The sequence below is a fragment of the Macrobrachium nipponense genome, chromosome 3, assembly GCF_015104395.2.
Source record: "Macrobrachium nipponense isolate FS-2020 chromosome 3, ASM1510439v2, whole genome shotgun sequence".
Taxonomy (NCBI): domain Eukaryota; kingdom Metazoa; phylum Arthropoda; class Malacostraca; order Decapoda; family Palaemonidae; genus Macrobrachium; species Macrobrachium nipponense.
In genome coordinates, this window is record NC_087202.1 from 102,531,896 (window position 1) to 102,553,990 (window position 22,095).

The following is a 22,095-nucleotide window of genomic DNA, read 5'->3' on the forward strand; positions in this document are numbered from 1 at the left end:
GATACTCTGAGTCTGTGTAAGTCTCCAATCCACCACAACTGACTCTGACGACGTCTGGCAGGGGCCCCACCTATACACAAATCCATCTTTCAAGGGGAAAATGCTCTTTCTTCTATCACTAATCCACGAGAATTGTCTCCTGCACCACATCCCCAGAGTGAACAAACTATATAAGCCCAGTTCATAGGCCAGATTGCTCGCCGCCTCAAGTATTTGAAAGAAGAGCTGCCCATTCAGAAGGTATCTAAATGATGCATAATTTCCAGCTTGTATTACCATGCTTATGCGGCTTAAACCATGTAGTACATTCTTCCTTTGTATCAGCTCAGCTGGTAAGACAACGTTCAGAGGTCTACATCTTAGCACACTTACAAGACTCATATGGCCTGGAGCCCATACTAGCACAAACCCGATTTAATCCAAGGCAATACCGAACTACTTTTATACGAATAAGATGGGGTAAGAGAGACACCAATTTGTGTACTTCCAATGGTATAAAGACAATAACAACCATGTATTTGGTTGTTATTAAGGTTCAAAAGACCGTTTCAGTAAATATACTACTGATGGAAATAATATGGGAAGGGTAAGATACAAACCCAATGACCATAAAAAGTAAAGAATTAAGCAGCTCCGTTGGCTATTTTAGTGATCATTGAGAGTGTTTTTAGCCTACATCTCTATTTGGTCTAATCATTGGTCCTTCTATGCAACACTACCTACAGCAAATATTCCAATTTATTTAAGGAGTTTCCCTCATGAAATTGAAGTCTCCAAAATTAAATAGATGTAAATATAATCGAAATTAGTTATGACGTAAAAGAGGTGGTTATTCGAGGAAACTATAAAACGCACAGGAAACAGAAAGGTTGCTCACCTGATGGATCAATTAAAATCGAAAAGAGGGCCTCCATAAATATACAAGAACAATGACGACGTAGAGGACCTAGGTGATACGAAATGTATCAAAAAAGCTGACATGGAACCTCTTTCTCATATTTTACAGTTCCTGAGCTACAGATTTAACATCCTATATGAAGAAGAATAACTAACTGCACTCAGATAGTAGGCATGATTTACATGCACAACCGGTAGTATACACAACACTTGAACCCAATGTAAAGTTGGCCAACTAGATCAACGGGAAGGCAAGATGTGATTGTATAGATCCCAGCGAGAATCAGAGCATGCAAATTATGACCAGACTGGACATGGGACTGGAAATGAATGGAATCTAGATGGACAAGCTTTTGACGACTGAATCGGCCATTTCACGAGCACCGAACCGTCTAGAAAAGAATCTGTCCTACAAACAGATTATACAAGTGGAGCCGCGGTATTCGCCCTATCAAGAAAGGTCAGCCTCACACTTGACTTGTTTATCTATTCATAATTGCTTAACTCTGACCTTTCTATTTCCTCCCGACTCATTCAGGATGGGCGCAGGAGGCCGCCAACAAGGAACGGAAAAGGTTAATGGCAACAGGAAAGAACAAGCGAAGGACGACAAGACTGGTGAAGGCAAAGGGAAAAAGACAGGGTTGGGAGTGACGGGCAAAGGGAAATGAACTTAGGGGGAAAGTGAGGGAAGTGAGGCTGAATTGAAGTTGAAATATGTTTTGATTCTTCTTAAAATAAATCAAACATTTATTACAGGGTGATATCTGATGCCTTAGTTAAGCAAGTGTTTGGTTTAAAATCAAAGGAATAATGACACATTTACATTCAAGTTGTACATTTTCCCACAAAAATGTTAAGATTTACTATGTTATTATTCAAAGAAATGAAGTGTGTAGATATTTAAAGGAATAAATGCCACTATTTGACCTGGACAACATTAAATATCAAAGTGAGACCGATATGATTTACAGTGTCTAATCAAGATGACAAATTTTGTAAGCTTTATTCAGTATTTTGGCGCTTTTTTTTTTTAAATAATTCAAGAGTACTTACTTTTATAACACTTTTGCCACTGAGAAATCGTTGTACTTTTCGTACAGCGCCTTGCTTGAATAAGTTCACTGACTTTTATTATAGAAGTTTCACTATATCATTGTCTATAGTTAAGCTCTCTGGACAAAACATTAAGCTATAAAGAACTGATCTATAGTCTAGGAAATTATTGTCACAAATATAACACTTTATAGATGCAGCAACCAGATGTTCAAAAAGCACAAGAGCTCGGTCGTGTAAAATACCATTTGTCTGGTTGTTCAAAGAAATAGTTTAGTCCAGTGGTCATGAACAGGCCGATACTCTCATGTTGGAGTCTTATTTGCCTTTAGAGAGAAATTAAAAATAGTTGTGATCAAGATTTCTCCTGCAATCAACCTGAAAATTGGGGTTCGATTTAAATTGTAAGAAAAGGTTTAGAACCTTCTTAAAATTATTTTGTTTTTTAATTATTACTATCACCCGTAACGTTATAATAATAATAATAATAATAATTATTATTATTATTATATTATTATTATTATATTATTATTATTATTATTATTATTATTAAGAAATTCACAACCTTAAAGAACAATGCGTCTTAAAACTCCACAATCATATATCAGAGTATATTACTATGTAAAAAACAAACAGACTTTCGAACACCTGAACGATGATCCTCATCAGTGTTGGCGTTAAAATGTAAAGTGAGAGGGTAGTTACCCTCTGAAGAGCAACTAAAAAGGTGGGCGGGGCGAGAAAATAACAGCCCATCATCGAAGTGATGGTTCACATCATGGGATATTTCTGATCACACAGAAAATGCCCATTTTTTACTCAAAACGATTACGTATCGAGTTTGAGACTATCTTGTTGCTATAATCCTCAACCCCTACGAGATACTTGTGCACAGCGTTTTCACGAATCATGGGATATTTTCTGATCACACAGAAAAAGCCCATTTTTTACTCAAACGATTACGTATCGAGTTTTGAGACTATCTTGTTGCTATAATCCTCAACCCCTACGAGATACTTGTGCACAGTATTCAGAACAAATAAATAATAATAATATAATCAAACAAAAACTTTCAGTTTTCTTCTGAAGATTGAAAAAGAAACCCACAAAATTACTGTGTATAACGTATTTACTTATTTTAAAATAAAATGTAAATATTTATAAGTAAACTCGTTATACACAGTAATTTTGTGGGTTTCTTTTTCAATAATAATAATAATAATAATAATAATATTTACGGATGACAGCAATAATGAAAAAAATCCAATTAAGATTGTTCTAAACCATTATCTAAATTAAAACGCAAATTTTCAAGTTGATTGCAGGAGAAATCTAGATCACAATTATTTATTTTTATTTTCACTAAGGCAAATTTAAGCGGGAGACGCCAACATGAGAGTATCGTCAATATGGAGAGAGAGAGAGAGAGAGAGAGAGAGAGAGAGAGAGAGAGAGAGAGAGAGAGAGTTTTGTCTTGGGTAACTTAAGTTGAATTGGAGAATTTGGCCATGTGAACCTGCCATTAAGGTAAGTGATCCATGATACTGTAAATAAAAGGGCAACGAATGGAGGAATTGTGAGAGAGATTGGAAAGTGATGAAATAAAAAGAAGGGCAGGCTTAGTCAAGATTACAGAGGTGATAAGAGAGTCACGATTGAGATGGTATGGGCATGTGTTGAGGATGGATGACGAGGAGGGAGTGAAGAGAGCTCGGGAGGAACCTGTTAGAGGAAGAAGATCGAGAGGGAGACAGAGAATTAGATGGCGAGATAAAGTGAAGGAAGATATGGAGAGATGAGGTTTGGTGGAGGATGATGCCTTTGATAGAAGGCATTGTAAGGATAACGGTGGGAAAGAAGAATGGAAAAATTAGGACGAAAACGGTATTTTCCTATTTTTTTTGGGGGGGTGGGGGGAAGGGGGGGGAAGGGGCACAAGCGAGCAACAATGCATGTTTTGCCAATGTTAATTTCATTCTATGGAAGAAAAATTATTTCTTAAAGATCAGACATTTTTCATGAATTTATGTTTTTATCATTTTTATCCTTTATGTGCTTCCAGGAAGTCCATCCACGTTATTCTTCCTACATAAACGTAAAACAAAATAAAAAGCTCAGTTCGACCACTTTTGATCGATGTTTTGACAAAAAACACGATGGAAGGAATAAAATAAGTCAGTATAATGTGCACTTTATCAAACAAGTCAATAAGATGTTCACTTTGATGAAGGGTTGAACTTCCGTGTGAGAGGTAGGTAACTTTCGACAAATTATGAATTGATTGCTGGCTGGCTTGTTATTGGAAAAGAGAATGTCCTGTGTCTGAAGTGACAACAGGTATGCTATTTTTCCTTCTCTAATCCTCCCGAGGTTTAAAAAAACCAGAAGATATAAATTAAATTGAATGCTAAGTGAAAGGAAACATTAAACAAAGCACCTTACAACATAAGTAAGACAACTTTTGCGTCAGCAAATCAAAAGTAAAATAGAAACTACGTTTGAGCTGAAAGCAATCGCTTATATATCCCAGTCGACACTATGGTAGATTCACATCAACCGTGCATTTGATGTCTAGGCCCGTCTCTTACGACGCTCCTGATTGGCTGTTGATAAGCCAGTCACAGGGCTGGAAACTCTCAGTCTCTCGAGAGAGTTCACATAGGCAGGATGTATGTTCCACCCCTCCTGGAAGACGTGTCCCTAAGGAGAGGTGGAACATAGATCCTACCCATGTGAACTCTCGAGAGAGACAGTTTCCAGCCCTGTGATTGGCTTATCAACAGCCAATCAGGAGCGTCGTGAGGGACTGACCTAGACATCAAATGTACGGTTGATGTGAATCTAGGGGACCAAGTGGTAAATTGCGAAAATTTTAATCACATCATCAACAGGGCTCATTTGTTTGGGATAGAGCAAAGGAATATTTATCCCCGATAAATAGTTTTAGGGAAACTCCTTAGAAACCAGCATAGTTTTCATGACGACGTGGTACCTTATAGAAAACCACTCCTCGGTAATCTGGCGAAAACCCTGTCATTGATCTTAGCCGGAAGACGGGGAAAAAAATGGGGTTCATTACTCCTCTATCCTTGACGAACTGATGATAATAGTAGAACCTTAATTCCGATTGACATCCACCACGTTATAAAGTCCTCTTTGAACTGCCCACTTCTGCCGGAGCTTGTTCCACCAACACTTGGTGTTGCTACGAGAGAGTAAAGCCCACAAACAGGAGTCAGCATCAAGTTTCCAAGTAGTAGCCACCGATTTTCAAATCTCTGCCGCTCGGGTACATTTTAAGAGAAAGCCTTGATTTTACTTGTCATTGAGTTTCAAGTTACGCATCTGATATCAAACGAGAAAGTAGCTAACACATACTGACCGAAATTTTCTAAAACTAATCATCTCTCTAACCCAGCTTACTCATCCGAAAAACACGAAAATTTCCGTCAAATGCTCCAGATTTCTCATCCGAAAAAACATGGACATTACCGTCAAATGCTCCCGAGTTCTCAGCCGAAAAAACATGAAAATTTCCGTCAAATGCTTCCGATTTTTCATCAGAAAAAACATGAACATTTCCGTCAAATGCTCCCGATTTCTCATCCGAAAAAAAAAAAAATTTCCGTCAAACGCTCCCGATTTCTCGTCCGAAAAACATTGAAAATTTCCGTCAAATGCTCCCGATTTCTCATCCGAAAAAACATGAGAACTTCCGTCAAACGCTCCCGATTTCGAGAGCATTCACGCCGCCGATTGTTTTCTTCTGGTTCTTTTCATAGTCGCACTGCCAAATGGTTTCAATGGCCCCGTTCACTGCGAAGGAAAATGTCTAGTCCTAAACGAAGCCAATAGAGTCAGGGACGTTCCGCGATGTCCGTAACCTGAAAATCGAAGCTCAGTTCTAAAATCTTTCTTTTGATGGGCTTTCCATTTATTTTACGCTTAGTGACAGAAGACGGGAAAGTGATTTAATGTACGAAACGTTCTTGCTATATCTTAATGCAGACACAGATCTCAAGTTACCACATCTATCCTTCTCGATTGTAACAGGCACTTATCTCTTAAAAACTTTTTATTAGGTACGCTTGATATAACTACCATCAAGAGTCCGGGCAAATCTTATAAAATTCTTCCTTGGAAATACCCAGATGCGCAATGTTGCCTTTTAAATACTTTAAATACACCACGATGAATAAGAAATCATTCAGGGAAAGCAATTAGACTCAACTTTCAGAGAATTATCATAACGGATCACACTCGATTTCATTTTCTAAAACTATTCTGGCTCATATTTCAGGAGTCCTGGCCTAACTGGGGGTTTCGAGTCATCTGCTGTCCTGATCTTTGTTTCAAATCACAAGGCTTTTAGATCTTCCATACAAGGAAGAAATATTAGTGTTACAGAAAATTCTCTGAGTCCTATGTGAAATATAAGAATTATTGCTATACCCATTTGGCCCACAGATATTAATGAGAAAGTGGTCACACCTTTGCGAAACCGAAGAATCTTGTTTTTACGCTTAACAAAATTAGGAATGGTTGATAAAGTGAGAAAGTTATTATCGTTATCTGCACGTGACATGTGACTGCAATTAAATGACAGAAAACTGATTATACCTGGTCCTTAGCCTTCAAGTTTAAGAGGATTTCTTAACTTACTGGAGGACGTTTAGCTGATGATAACTAGGAAATGCAGAATAATACACGTCAAGTCTATAAGCTATTGCTCGCCTGTGGCTCTATTGGCCCAATTAACGAGATACAGTTTTTCTCATTGATTAGAGCAAACCACCGGAAAGTGGTGGTGCCTTCAGTGCATCTCATGTGGTGCACTGTATGAATTATTTTAGGATCTTTGCGGCGTCACCTTCGCCCCTAGCGGCAACTTCTTTCTTACCTTTTATTCTACCTCTGTTCTTACTCCCTTCCTTCCACCTGACTTTCCAACTTCTCAAACAGTTGATTCATAGTGCAACAGCGAGGTTTTCCTTCGGTTACACCTTTCAAACCCTCTTATTGTCAATTTCCCTTGCAGCACTAAATGACTTCGTAGGTCACCCAGCGCTTGGCCTTTGGCCTCAATTCTATATTCTATTCTATTCAATTAGAGCAAAATTTTTTTTCTAAAATTCCTCGATAAGTTACTAGGCACCTAAATGAAAATATTCAAGATCAGGATGCCACATATACGGAAAAGTTTCTCAATCAAATTTATTGCTTTCTAAATTTGGTGTTATGGATGTGTTCCTTAGCGCTGTCTTAATTTTACGTCCGTGATTTTTTTTCTTGCCTTTTATCTTATTTGACTTAGTTTTGATGATTACGGTAATTCGCTGAACTGTATTAGTTTAATCTCCGATGATTCAGTCAATACCTTTATTTATGGTTATTAATCATACTTGTTTTAGTTTACTTATGCTTTTACGGGTTTCACCTTACGCAAAGTGTAGACATTGACAAGAGCAAGGATACTTTGTAATTCAGTGCCATTCCGAATTTCTTCGAAAAATCAAGTATATCTTAGTTTAACCAGACCACTGAGCTGATTAACAGCTCTCCTAGGGCTGGCCCGAAGGATTAGATATTTTTACGTGGCTAGGAATCTATTGGTTACTTAGCAACGGGACCTACTACAGCTTATTGTGGGATCCGAACCACATTATATCGAGAAATGAATTTCTATCACCAGAAATAAATTCCTCTGATTTCGCGTTGGCAGAGCGGGGAGTCAAACCCGGACCCTATGATCGGAAGTAGAGCATGTAACCGACTCGTCCAACGAGAACTCGAATTTCTTCAAAAACCCACGAGCGAAATGGAAGCGAAAGCCTCACCAGGCAGAAACCCTCGTCAGGGCTAATGAATATTAAAATGGAGAATTTGTTTCAGGAAAGCCGAACCAGTGCTTGTGGAGGAAGCGTTTCTGAATGATGAAACAGAATTCAATTGCAGCCACTTTACTAATGGACATCCGATGACACTTTGCCTCTGCGCTTTCATGGAAAGAGCTTTGTATAGATTTCAGGACTGATTTTCTGTCTGGGTCACTTCTGTACAAAAACGATATAAAGCAGACAAATTTTTACTCCTTAAAAAAGCAAAAGCAAAGAAAACAGAGCAGTGTTCTCTGGAAGAGAAATAAAGTTTGATGAACGAAGTTGCAAATTTGACAGCCTGGAATAGAAGTCATCAAACCGGACAGTGAGGAATGCAAGATGCATTTGCCCTCAAGGCGTCAAGTGAACCCTTTGGAACGCAACAGAATTTCATCTTATGCTGGGAACCATAGATCCATACTAATTTTTGTAGAAAAACGAGGGTTGGGTTCTTGAGACGAGTCACCAAACACGCACTTGGGTAGCTTAAGGCATAAAATAACCTAAATGCAGAATGCTTGTTTACTTAATCGTTCAGTACCTTAACAACAGATGTAGAAATTTGAATGTTATAAGCCATCGAAGACAAGCTTAAAGTAATTTGAATATTAAAACGCTACTAAAGTAAAAAAAAATATGTTGAATTTCATTATGAAAAAAAAGAGCACAAAGAAAACGACCAATAAATGAAAAGAGCAAAAACTGATTTTGAAGCGGGAACCTGTATGAATTACGGAATCCCAATAAGAAGCAGTGCTGGTGATCAGGAGAATGATGATTACTCAAATCCTTTAAAAAATGAATGGTACTGGTGTAAGGAAAGTCTACTGTAAAAGTAAAATCTTAAAATCCACTACACTGGAGCCTCCAGATTTCTAGCGCAGCCCTTTCTTCACAAAAAAGTAAAAATAACGTATTTTCCAGAGTAGCAGGCGATGATGCAGGAATTGATCACAAAAGGAAAAGATAAAACGAAACTCAGCAGCTGGCTTCTTTGGAAATTCATTGCATTAGCGTTCAAGACCCGACACTCAATTCTCCTTTAACAAGGCAAGCGTCCCGTGCCCCTTACGCGGGAAATGAGACGACGAGGGCCGCCAAGGACAGTCGTGCAAAATAGAATCGTTGAGAAAGAAAGGCTCTTTGGAAGGTGATGGTGCAAAATGTTCGGCTGGCATCGGGACAGAAAATACGAATAATAATATTGGAGTTACTGAAGTTGCACTGGTAACGAACCAGATTTGTTATCCAGGAGACATCAGATTATATATATATATATATATATATATATATATATATATATATATATATATATATATATATATATATATACATAATCTGATGTCTCCCTAATAACAAATCTGGTTCGTTACCAGTGCAACTTCAGTAACCCCAATATTATACATATATATATATATATATATATATATATATATATATATATATATATATATATATATGTGTGTGTGTGTGTGTGTGTGTGTGCGCGCGCGCGCGTGTGTACATATAGTATATATTTATAAATGTGCGTACGTGTAAAATTCGTTTATTTTCCTACTATGCATTTCAGGGCTGTCTAATTGATATTCGTCGATAAAATCTCACCATAGGATCGAATATGGATCGAATTTCGGAAATAGCTACTTGAAGCCACACCCTAATTAGCAAAACGTAAGCAGTAATTTATTATGTTGATAATTAAGCCACTCACCAGAGTAAATAAAGGTAACTTAGCTTAATTTAGTAAGCACCAAGAGACAGGCTACGTGTGACGTAAACTATGACATCAGGCGTAATAGCAGGGTTCCCAGTAGTATGATAATAATCGTAGAAAGCCAAATAGTTGACCCTCTTGCACCACAATAAGTATTAAGGGAAAGGCTAGGCAATTCATTGTTGAGAATGACGATAATATCATGGTTTCCGTTGGTAATACCAGGGGTAATGAATAAGAATTTGGTATATATACATATGACAATATTATAGCAAAGGAATTTGGTAAATATACATATGGCACAATATTACTAATAACATTGTACATTTTTACGTTGACTATAGAAATGCATAGCAATTATAACCATCGGTTATAATTGACTATTAGTTATACAACAAAACCTCTGGAATTGGTGAAATACAATCATATTGAAATAAAAATACGATCATTTAGAGGTGTTTGGTTTATGATATTTTGGCCCGATAAACCTGGTAACCTTGCATAATAGTAAACACCGCCGACGACAGGGCAAGAACAGCCCATCATTCATAGGTCAAAGACAGGCTATACGTGACTGCTGCTTCACCTATGGCAACCCCCTTAGCAAATTGCCCTCGTTTACTAAACATTAAAGGGTAAGTGGTTAATAAGAGGACAAAGGTGACCTTTATAGGGATGATGTTCGAATGACGAGTATGAAAAAAAAGAAAAGAGATGGAACAAATATTTTGTTTAAATCAAGGTCTTTAACTTCTACAGATAAACAATGGCTGAATTTTCCTGACTGCTGAACTATCTCACTAACTAGCTGCAACGACCATTGTTAAAAACAATACATTACATGGCCGTGTGCGCAGGATAAACAAAGTATGTTATATAATGATTTTTTTTATTAGTTAAATACCGGTCTTTATCCACACAGGTCTTACGAACGTGTGGAAAATTTCTTGGGTATCTGAACGATACTTGGCGTATCCTTGAAACTCCAGGGTAACGATGGTTTCCACAGTGTGTGTAAGAATTTGTGCGTATTTCAAGTTAAAAGAAACGGGAAATGCGTTATGGAACCATATTACACAATAATTATTCGCCTTTGATGCTCATTCCTTTATTGTACTCTACTTAGGTGTTTGAGTGTGAAACAATATAACAATTCCACAAACTGCTATTACCAGTACTACTAACACCCGAATCTTCATTCAAAGAGCAAGTATATGTTCGGGGTGTCTAGTAAGTACGTCATACTACAGTATCAATGCATGAGAGGGCCTTCAGTAATGACGTTCTACTAGCCTCTATCTAAGAGCCTGCTACATTTAGCTCAAATTCCCAATTTAATTTCTTTAATTTAGCCTGATAAGTGCGTAATTATCAACATTAGACATCACTACATATTTTTGTTAATTAATCAGGAAGTGGCTTCAAATAGCTATTTGCAGAATACGATCCACATCCGATGCAAGAAAAACGAGGATCATTTCTTATGCCGAAAACGCAGACACTCAACAACAATAGGGTCACGCAGTTTTGAATAAGCAAAGCAAATGATAAAAATAAGATAGCTAGAAACATATCCACCACCGAAAAAAAAAAAAAAAAAAAAAAAAAAGTATCTACCTCCATCACTTTTAGAATTAGGTAGCATGATGAATAATAAAAAAACCTCTTGCTATGATATAAATATGGTGATATTATAGTCACGTTTTAATGCATTCTGTATAAAGAAAGAGATTAATGAACTGCCATTTATTTAGACTGTTCCCCTTTTTCTCAGCGTATTTTCTGTACTTTAACAGGTTAATTTTCCTGAGAAAATAACTATTGAGTTATTGTTTTTCCAGTTGTCAATACGAGTAGGTGCACAGTTTCATATAATTATTTTTCTCCTAGCAATATATATTGCTTCCTCCAAACCAATATCTATTAAATTCTATCCGCACTTCTTCATTTTGTCGACGGGTTCTCCGTCTGAAACATTTCCTACTTGGTGCTGTCTTGGAAATTATTAAATTCCTCCCTTCCTGAACTGGTCCTTCTCCAAATATTAATAGTCTCCTCTCGATATTACAAGCCTCTTCTCGACCCTCTTTACCTGAGCAGGGATATTTGTCATACAGCTCCCAGGATCATACGCTGTTATGGTATATTCGATAAGAAAAGCAATTCTCGACTGCTCCCATTCCTCATTTTCCTCTGTATCTAGGTTTATCTTCCATAGCAGAAATACGTATATATATATATATATATATATATATATATATATATCCTATGATATATATATATATATATATAATAATAACAACAACAACAATAATAATAATAATAATAATAATAATAGTAATAATAATAATAAATCAAGTTTAAACCACCAGCACTCTCTACTGGCATGACGATAAAGTTCCATGATTAGTTTCCAGTCCTGTGTCAGGAATGGACCTGGTCAGGGAACTTTATTGTCACTGGTGGTTTAAACTTGTTTGTTTGTTTGTTTCTTTTTGTTTTTTTTTTAACTTGAGATTTTTTTTTCATGTTCCTGCTATGAAAGATAAACCTGCATGCAGAGGAAAATAAGGAAATTACGAAGCTGTTACTTTCCTTATTAAATATACCATAGGAGCGAATGTTCCAGGGAACTATATGACAAATATCTCTCTCAGAAATCATGACCCAGGCACTTCCCAAAATGATTCACTGTTTTGTGCCACCTGCGGCAGTTTAAGTGAAATAAGTTGTTGCTCCGAAAGAAACACTGCTGCATATATGCAACAAACAGAACAGTGAGTTAAGTGAATACTGTTAGAGCTGCACTGTCCCATTCCTTGAGATTGTTTTCATAAAGGAGATGGAACATTAATAAAAAAAATCTCTGAAGATATATCTGCTGCGCCCAACAAGAATAAGATACGGAAATAAGGCAGCTTTCCGAATTCATTTGAACCGGAATTACTAAAATATAATGAAGTATGAAAAGAAAAGATTGATAATAACTTGTTACAGTAATAGACTGACAAATGAAAATATATTCATGCACACCAAATAACACAGATGTTGCTACAACGGTGTTTATTAAATACAACCCAGTAAACTATATTATCTCCAAACTATTTTACATACACTCGTCAATAGCCGTTTCGAAAACATGATTTTCATCATATTCCATATACTTTCAGTTTCCATGTTGAAAAACTAAGGTATATGTCCTATGATCAAATAATACTGCCGGTACCTATTGGATTTATGAGCAGTTCAACTTTAGTGTCGACTAATTTTTCATTTGACGATGATATATATCCTAAAGAGAGAATAAATCTCCAAACGAGAACCTTATTTATTGTTGAGGAAGTCCATTAACCCTATTTAAGGCGAGCCTTTGATGGAACCTTCTTTGAAAGCCTTGACTTCTGCAACAAAAGGCAACGGCAGTGCCACGCCAATAAAGGACTCCGCTCCCAGGACTTCTTTTTTTTTTTTTCGTCTCGAAAAGTGAATTCTTTCACGAAGTAAATAAGAAAAGTCTGTTACTCGGCCTTACCTGAATATAACGGAAATGGAAAGGGTTTCGGACGAAAATAAATGGAGAAGAACGCTGTCGAGCTGCCTCGATTTTATGAGAGGACAATGAATGAAAAAGAGACCTTAGGAAATAGTTGGAAGGAATTTTCTCTTTCAAGATATCTCGATCTTGTTACTAAAACCTAGGCCAGGTCTGACGAAAAAACTAGAACAATTTGTCTCTCAGCAGGAACTTTATCGAAGGGTCAACTTCTACAGAGACGTATCACCACAGTAGGAATAGGCTATCCGTAATACCAGTAACTTTAATTTCTCCATATACACTACAGTTTCAAATATTTCGAAGAAGAGAGTAACAAATGAAGTGTACAGAAAACAACTGTTCCCACAAGACTGCTAAACTGCACAGTTACGTATATACTCTTAATATTCTTTAGAATATCTTTGCAGAAAGGGAAAAATAAAATCCATCACAGCTGCAAAAGAAACCTGAGAGATGTAGTATGCATCATTCATCAAGCCTAGCACAGAGTAATTATGCTCAAAACGCTCGTTTATGAAAAATGTTAACAAGCAGAACACAATCCGAACTCTGCGCAGCCAAATTTAAGATTTTTCGATGGAGATCAAATGCTATGCTTCACATCAACGTAAAACCTATATCACGAAAATATAAAATATACGAACTATGAATTGACGCAGTGTATCGTAGCAAAGAAAGATTGGGTGTTTAATACGGTTTCGATGAAACTTTTAGTGAGGGTCAAGAAATCTTCTTTGAAAACGTTTTTAATCTAGGTTCCAGTAAACATTTTACAACGTATGTAAATCAGAAAACCCACCCAAAAAAGCAAACGGTCATTATTGTTGTTATTATTATTATCATTTCTGTCATTATTCATAAAGCGCTTGCATTATGATGGAGCAAATGCAGTATTCAAATTCTTTGACTGCACACAATGTACCCAAAGCAGTGAATTATTGTGGAGTGATTGGAGGAATAAGCTCATCACTAAAATCTAAGCTTTCCTGGCATTCAACCTTGTAACCTACTTCCTATATCGCTTTTTATCAGCTCTAAATCTCTGTTAAGACTGGAGTATTGTACTATCTTACTTTTAGAGCCAATAGTCACATTTGTGATAAAGGCAAACACTAACTCTCTGATGCTGGGCTCCCACACCCACACCCACACACACACACACACTCACACAAGAGGCATCTGAGTCATCCTAATCATCACTGTCAAAAATCCTCTGTTACACCGACATTCGGTAAATCTAATCCGTGTATTATTTTATCGCTTCCAATAACATTTCGAAAAGAAATGTGTGAGTATCTTGGCATGTATTATACAGCTGTTTTTTTTTTTTTTTTTTTTTTTGCTTTTTTTTTTTGCGAAAGTTTTCGTAATTAAAATGTTTGCACTAGATATAGATAGTGTTTGCGTTGCTAAGTAAAAATTCATATAGAAATGGAATATGAAGTTTAGGCCAAATGCCAAGCCCTGGAACGTTTGAGGTCATCAGCGTTGTGAAGGGAATTGAGAGTAGATAGGTTTGAAAGGTGAAACAGGAAGCAAACCTCACAATTGCACTGAATGGAGGCAAAGTAAAAGGACTGAAAGGGGTTGCAGCTGGGGGCTGATGAGTAGCTGCAAAGAACCTTTAGTAATGCCTACAAGTGCATCGGATGAGGTGCACTGACGGCACTAATCCCCCACACCCCCAAATACACTTTGTTAGAGGTCAACTGCATAGTGTTTTAGCTTCCTTGCCCTAAGGGAAAAGGCACCAAAAATGACAAGAAATTATTCCCGGGAAAGAAAGGTCCTCTAGCAACAAATACCGAAAAAGAACAAATATAATTATATAAAACGACAGGATTAATAGAGTACACTCTATTAATACTGATAAAAAGAAACCTTCAAGTTAATTTGTCGTAGGCCGTTAACTATAAATAATAAATCAGTGCTCTATAGGTAATGCAAGTAAACTTTATTTTTAGTCTATGGCTAGTCATTCAAAAGCATCACTGCATTAAATCCAAAGACACAAGCTGTGAACATCAGTGTAAAACCATGATCATATGAAGAAAACACGACTCTGTTTCAGTCTTCCAAGTGTACCTAAAACATCGCCTCGTTTGAACTCTAACTTTGGAGCAATTAATAACGGAATTTCATTCATGAGCATTACTTGAATGGTTTTGTGAAGTTTTCGTCTCGGTTCTTTTTGCAACAATGTTTTAGGTAAATGAGAAACGCAGATCGACTTCCCACTGGGAATTCTATCATGAGTTTTTAAGTTTTCTGTAAAAGGAAACTATTGATTAGGATTTCGTCTGTCCGACCGCCCACAGATCTTAAAAAACTACTGAAGCTACAGGGCTGCAAATTCGTAGCTATGTTACGCATCCACTCCCTAATCATCAAACATGCCAAATTGCAGCCCTCTAGCCTCAGTAGTTTTTTTTATTTAAAGTTATAGTTAGTCATGATAGGTGTCAACAACGCAGGCCACCACCGGGCTGTGGTTGAAAATTTAATAGGCCAATGCTGGGAGTTTCATGCGCCGCAGCCGAGAGTTTCATACAGCATTATACGTTGTACAGAAAACTCGATAGCGCCAGAGAAATTTCGGCGCATTATTTGCTTTTTTTTTTTTTTTTTTTTTTTTTTTTTTTTTTTTTTTTTAGCATTCATTGGTGTGCGCCTAAAGAGGAAGTTGCTTCTTTTGCGAAGCATGTTATCTTTTTTTTCCATTTTAAATTCAGAATATGGAGGAGACAGACGTTACAGACGATGAAGATTTTCCTCGAAAATGTGCCGATGAGTTTTACTCGCACCACATGCATAGTAAAAGGAGCCAAGATACCTTCTGCTTTCACCCATTTACTTTTGAGAGAATTTAGGCATATGCATTCCAGCAGTCAGCTTCTTTATTCTTTATTGTGAACTTATTTTTAATCGCCCAAAACATTAAACTGGATTTAGGCTAGTTCTGCATCCTTCAACGTTTCCACTCAAGGAGTATAGGACACTGACATTGACAGAGTTGTCACTTAAGACAAGATAAGCTGTAACCCGAAGGTGAAACTCTCAAGTTTTATCTGCTATACTATAAAGGACTAAGATCTGCGGACCACTGGCGATGAGCAACTCAGATACACATAACAGAACAGAGGATTGAAAATATAATTTAAGCCAAAGGCCAAGCAATGGGACCTATGAGGTCCTTCAACGCTGAAACGGAAATTGACAGTAAAAGGCTGCAAAGGTGAAACAGTAGGAAAACCTCCTAGTTGCACTATGAAGCAATTAAGAAAGGGTGGAAAGTAAGATGGAATGAAGAGAGTATGAAAAGAGGTACAGTAAAAGTAACGAAAAGGGCTGCAGCTAGGGGCCGAAGGCACTCTGCAAAGAACCTGGCGGTAATACCCCCATACGGGAAATAGAACAGAAAGAGAGAACAGACTAGAGGGAGAATATCACTTATCCTCCTTAAAAGGTGAAAACAGGCTGGACGGGCAACCACGGGTCCTTATGTCACCATAACACCACCATAAAGTGTAAAAAGGAAAGATGTGGTGTTAATTAAGGCAACTTGTGAAGCAGAGCAGATGAGATTGAAGCGGTCACAGAAAAGAGATCAGGAAATCAGTCTTTACGATTCTGGGGACATAATTATTTATTTGTTTCAATCTGCGCCACTGAAATGGCACTGATACCGATGTTTCATATTTACTAAGAAGCTCACTTGGACTAATTTCGCTCTTTTGACTCGATAAACGCCGAGGCACAAGTTTAACGGAAGATGGTATGTTCAGTGATTCCTCGAAAAATTTCAAAAGGTAAAAAGAAACTGAAGGTGGACGGTGGAAGAAATTTCACTAAAAACCGTGAAAAAAAATATTGGTCATATCTATCTAATATGGAAGCATTTTTGACATTTCTTCATCGTCATCATCATTTGTAAGTATTTCTGCACATTTCTGCGTGATAAACAGTCTAAGCAAATGACAAAAGCGCGGCTGCAGATCGGTCTCTAATGAAAAAACCTTTAAAAACGAAGTCTTCTTGAATGGTTCCACCAAGTCCTTCCCCTCAAAAAAAAAGAAAGAAAAAGATGAATAGAACGCAGAGGACGTGGCTGGCTGGTGGTGCATTGCAAACCAGTCGACGGTGAAATTAATAAGACTTTTCACCTTGAATATCCTCGTTATGAACTCGGTATACTGGATAATGACTAGCATCCCTGAATGCCTGGAACATAAGAAGGGACGAACCGAATAACAGGCCTTAACTCGAGTACCAGCACATGATAGTCACTAGAAAAATATTGGTCAAAATTTATGTAGCTATATATATGTATACATATATTTATGTATATAACAGAAGTGTATATATATATATATATATATATATAATATATAATATATATATATATATATATATATATATATATATTTCTATGAATGTTGATCTATCAACACTCACAGAACAAGAAAATTGTACATTAAAGATTTCAATTTGAGAAAGGAGTCAGTAGAGAAATTCTGGGTCTTGATTAATTACATGTATTTACATTTTACCAGAGGAGCAAATTACGCAGAACCATTCACACTGGCTCTTGGCACTTTTGGTGTTAACTGACAAGACTTAGATAACTGGAGTGTCAAACAATGAAGCATTCAAATTTGCTAACTGACACTAGAATTAGATAACTGGAGTACCAAACAATGAGGCACTCCATGATTAAATCGCTTGAGGGCTTAATTGTTTGTTGTACATGAACATAGTGGAGCAGATGGAAGACAGTGGTATTTACGGCCTTTCTGTAAACGTGGAGAAAGGACACATTAACAGTCGATAAACTAGAACAAAATCTAACAGTACAAAGGGAAATCGCCGAAGGCTCAAGGAGGCTGACGTCAATTTATGACCAGGCAATTTACTGAACAGAGCCACGGGATTCAATAGAAACCCCTGTAATATATATCCCTTGCAATTTCAGTGAAATTACACTTTTTTTTTAGTTGACGCATAGTGATTCTTTTGAACCAGTTTGGTAGCTTAAGACCTGTCCACACTAAGAAACATTGTTTGGAAACAAAATTTGCAAACTGTTTCTTGGAAACTACTCGTAAACAGTTTGCAGTGTTTCGTGTCCAGACCTCAGTTGTAGTCAGGATGCTTGTTGGTGCAGTAGCCTCTGTATTTTACTTGGCAGTTTTAATGCAATCGAGGAGGGATAAGAGAAAGGAAAAGATATGGGTGAAGAAGTTTTTAAAAAGAGGAGTGTCACACACACACACACACACACACGCACACACACACAAAGGCATCTAAATTGAGCCAAGTCACTGATCTAGTCAATCAATTGAAATCTTAACCTTTGGACCCAACAAAACCGCGAATGGCACGCGACACTAATGTATGTTGTATTTAACCACTTACCCCCTCTAATGTTCCTACTTATTCATTGTGGCTATTACAAATACATCCGGTAAAAAATAGCGATCAGTTCGATATATATATATATATATATAGAGACATATATATATATATATAATCTATAGATATATATATATAATATATATGATATATATATATAGTATAGCGATACATATATATATATATATGATACTATATATATATATAATATTACTAGATATATATATACATATATATATTCATATATTATATCTATATATATATACTATATATATAATATATACTATGATATATATATAATATATATATACTATATACATATAACATAATATATATATACATATGTATATATATTATATATATATATATATATATATATATATATCATATATATATATATATATATTATATTCATATTATATATATATATAGTATATATATATATATACTACATATATATATACATATGATATATATATGTATAAACTATATATATATATATATATATAGTCATATATATATATATATATATATATATATATAGGTATGTCTATGTGTTGTCACTCATACACGCGTAACTTTTTGCATATAAAAATATAAGATCACAAAAATAATTTATTGTAAAATTCATTACACCTTGAGAATACCTTAAACCCAAGGAGAATTAAAACTGATAAGTACATCTTCATCGGCTTGTTCCTACAGGGGGACGAAGCCCTTATCATTTTGAATTCCCAAGGTATAGTGAATTCGATGTTATACGATATTGATGTCTTAATGTTTGTGAACACACACACACACACACACACACACACACACACACACATATATATATATATATATATATATATATATATATATATATATATAATATATATGTGTGTGTGTGTGTGTGTGTGGTGTGTGTGTAATAAATATTTCTTGCACTTTTGATCTTAAGGCTTTTTAGTGGCAAGCGTATCCAAAAATATCCCAAAAAAGCGTGGAAAATTTAAGAGGGCAATTACATTAGTATCTGGTAAAAAGTGGCCACTAGGTTTTACACGTAAGTATGTACGTATGTATGTATGTATGTGTGTATATATATATACATACATACATATATGTATATATATAAATAAATAAATGAATAAATATATACATATATATATACATATATATACATATATATCTGATCCTCAAGTAGAAATATATGGAGATACCGAGACTTTTATCTTCAGGGTACTAAACAGTTTAATGAAAACAACTTACACAAGAAAGCAATATGGAGTCATAGATAACAATAAAAACAATAAAACACGTTAACAAGCTACTTATGTACAAGAAGAGAAAAAACTTAAAAAAAGCACTTAAGGCGAAATATGCAGTTACTACAAATCACAATACAGTGATCTATTTGTAAATTTCTAACATCTTGTTTTACTTTTGAATCATTAGGAATAAACTTTCCAACGATTCGTAATTTTAAAAAGACCATCGCTCAAGTTCATGTTACCAAAAGAACTAACGAGGCATCCTTCAGGTAACAGTCTATTATGCATTGTTAACTATTAAAAACTATCTTGGTTGAATTCCAGTTCATAGGGTGTTCAAAGTCTCCTCCGTGACAAAAGATGGCACTTGACCTATTTGCAACCTGTGCATTATAGTATTTATTTATGCTGTGTGACTCTCTAGCTTATTTACTTACAGATTGTCGTTGGGTTGAGTATAGGATTTAGGCCAAAGGCCAAGCACTGGGACCTATGAGGTTATTCAGCGCTGAAATGGAAATTGACAGTAAAAGGTTTGAAAGGAGTAACAGGAGGAAAACCTCGCTGTTGCACTATGAATCAATTGTTAGGAGAGGGTGGAAAGTAAGATGAAGAAAGAGAATAAGAAAAGAGGTACAGTAAAATGAAGGAAAGTGGTTGCAGCTAGGGGCCGAAGGCACGCTGCAAAAAACCTTAAGTCATGCCTACAGTGCACCGCACGAAGTCCACTGACAGCACAACCACCCCTACAGGCCTTACAGATTGTCCAATGTAAGGTAAATTACCAGTTGGAGAATCAACTTTCTACACCCCTCCTGTTGACATCACTGTTTTACTACAAAATGAATTCTTGATAGACAAATTATTACTAAAAACATTTTTTCCAGACATTTCAACAAGCTATAAAGATTCACAATGCATTTTTTTCCAGGATGTTTGTTCAATTGTTACTTTTCATTTTAATCTAACTGATAAAACATAATCGAAAGTTACTTTAATAAGTGAGGATCGTGACCACGAATGTTTTGAACATTTTCCGTTATATGAAGTACCTGTCGACGACATTTCTTGAAATAGTAACTTTGTTTCCAGCGGCCTTATCCAAAGCTGGCCCTCGTATGAAAATAATACAGATGCTGAATCGCATCCTAATATATTTGAAATGGTTTTTGATAGGTTATACCAGAATTATCTCATGAATGATGGCTTCATTCCAGGTAGCTGTTTATACTGAGGTCAACGTACGCAGAAATACACAGGTGGCATCTATGATTTGTAATTCATTTCTCTAGGAAAAATATGCCAAGTTTTCGGGAAAACTATTTTTTTATGTATGCAACCGAAAAATAATTCTAAAACCACTCTGGAAAACAATAGCGGCCATGCAATTCATTTTGTCATAATCGAAAGGAGGAGGGGGAGGAGGAGGAGGAATAGTTTCCAAGAACTCAGACTTACATATATACTTAATTTATATACCTGATCATGAAAAACGTATATAATGCTGCTCTTCTTCCGCTGGCTCCGACGCACGGGAATGGACAGGCAACCAACCGCGGCACTGACGCCCTGCTGGCTGCGAGTCGGGATTCGATTTCGGTTGCAACGTCTCAGTTGGACACTGACCTCGGTTCGGAACGTCCGCGCGCCTCTCGTCTCGAACGTACCACCCATGTGCTCCCTCGTTCTCATTGTTCCTTGCCAGCAGAGTCAAAGATCGGTAGCATGAACTGCCCTTTCATTCCGCTGACTCAATGGGAGGGAAGTACTTCTTCCTCGCAAGCAATCGTTCCGCGTTAGTGGATGTCTTCGAAAAAAGAAAATATCAAATTATTTCCTTCTCCAGAACCACTCGACAAAATTCCCATCTAATAAGGTAGGCTTTTACTAGTTTATTTTTTTTATCTATTTTTTTCTTCAACTTTGATATTAGTTTGAAATACGTACATTTTTTTCTGAAATCTGATATCATTTTATTGAAGTAGGGCGATCAAATTAAGTGTGTGTTTTCTGTATGTCATTTCATTGGAACTTGAACAGTTTAGCATTATTTAAATGTTGTTAGGTGCGAATGGGAACAATGCGTCCATTAAATAATTAAATAAATAAATAAATAAATAAATAATAATCAAAAAATAATAATAATAAAAAATAAATAATAATAAGTAAAAAATAAATTAATAAAAATCAATAAAAATAAATAAATAAAATACAAATAAATATGAAAGTAGACTGTTATCAAGTATAACATGTCAGGTGCTGGCTGGGACAAATGTTTCCTACGCTTTAAGACACAACAACCATCCGTGAAACCCTAGCCACCCCAAT

The 22,095-nt window shown here is 36.1% G+C and overlaps 1 protein-coding gene and 1 long non-coding RNA gene across 3 annotated transcripts in view; one reads left to right on the forward strand and one right to left on the reverse strand.

Moving 5' to 3' along the window:
• Positions 1 to 22,095, reverse strand: part of LOC135221926 (uncharacterized) — a 189,201-nt gene that overhangs the window by 117,786 nt on the left and 49,320 nt on the right. The gene's annotated exons all lie outside the window — the stretch shown is intronic.
• The window catches only part of LOC135221924 (uncharacterized), an 18,308-nt gene continuing 17,570 nt past the window's right edge, over positions 21,358 to 22,095 (forward strand). The window contains exon 1 of the mRNA XM_064259949.1: positions 21,358 to 21,643. The gene's annotated coding sequence lies outside the window, so the exon portion shown is untranslated. The remainder of the gene's footprint in view (positions 21,644 to 22,095) is intronic.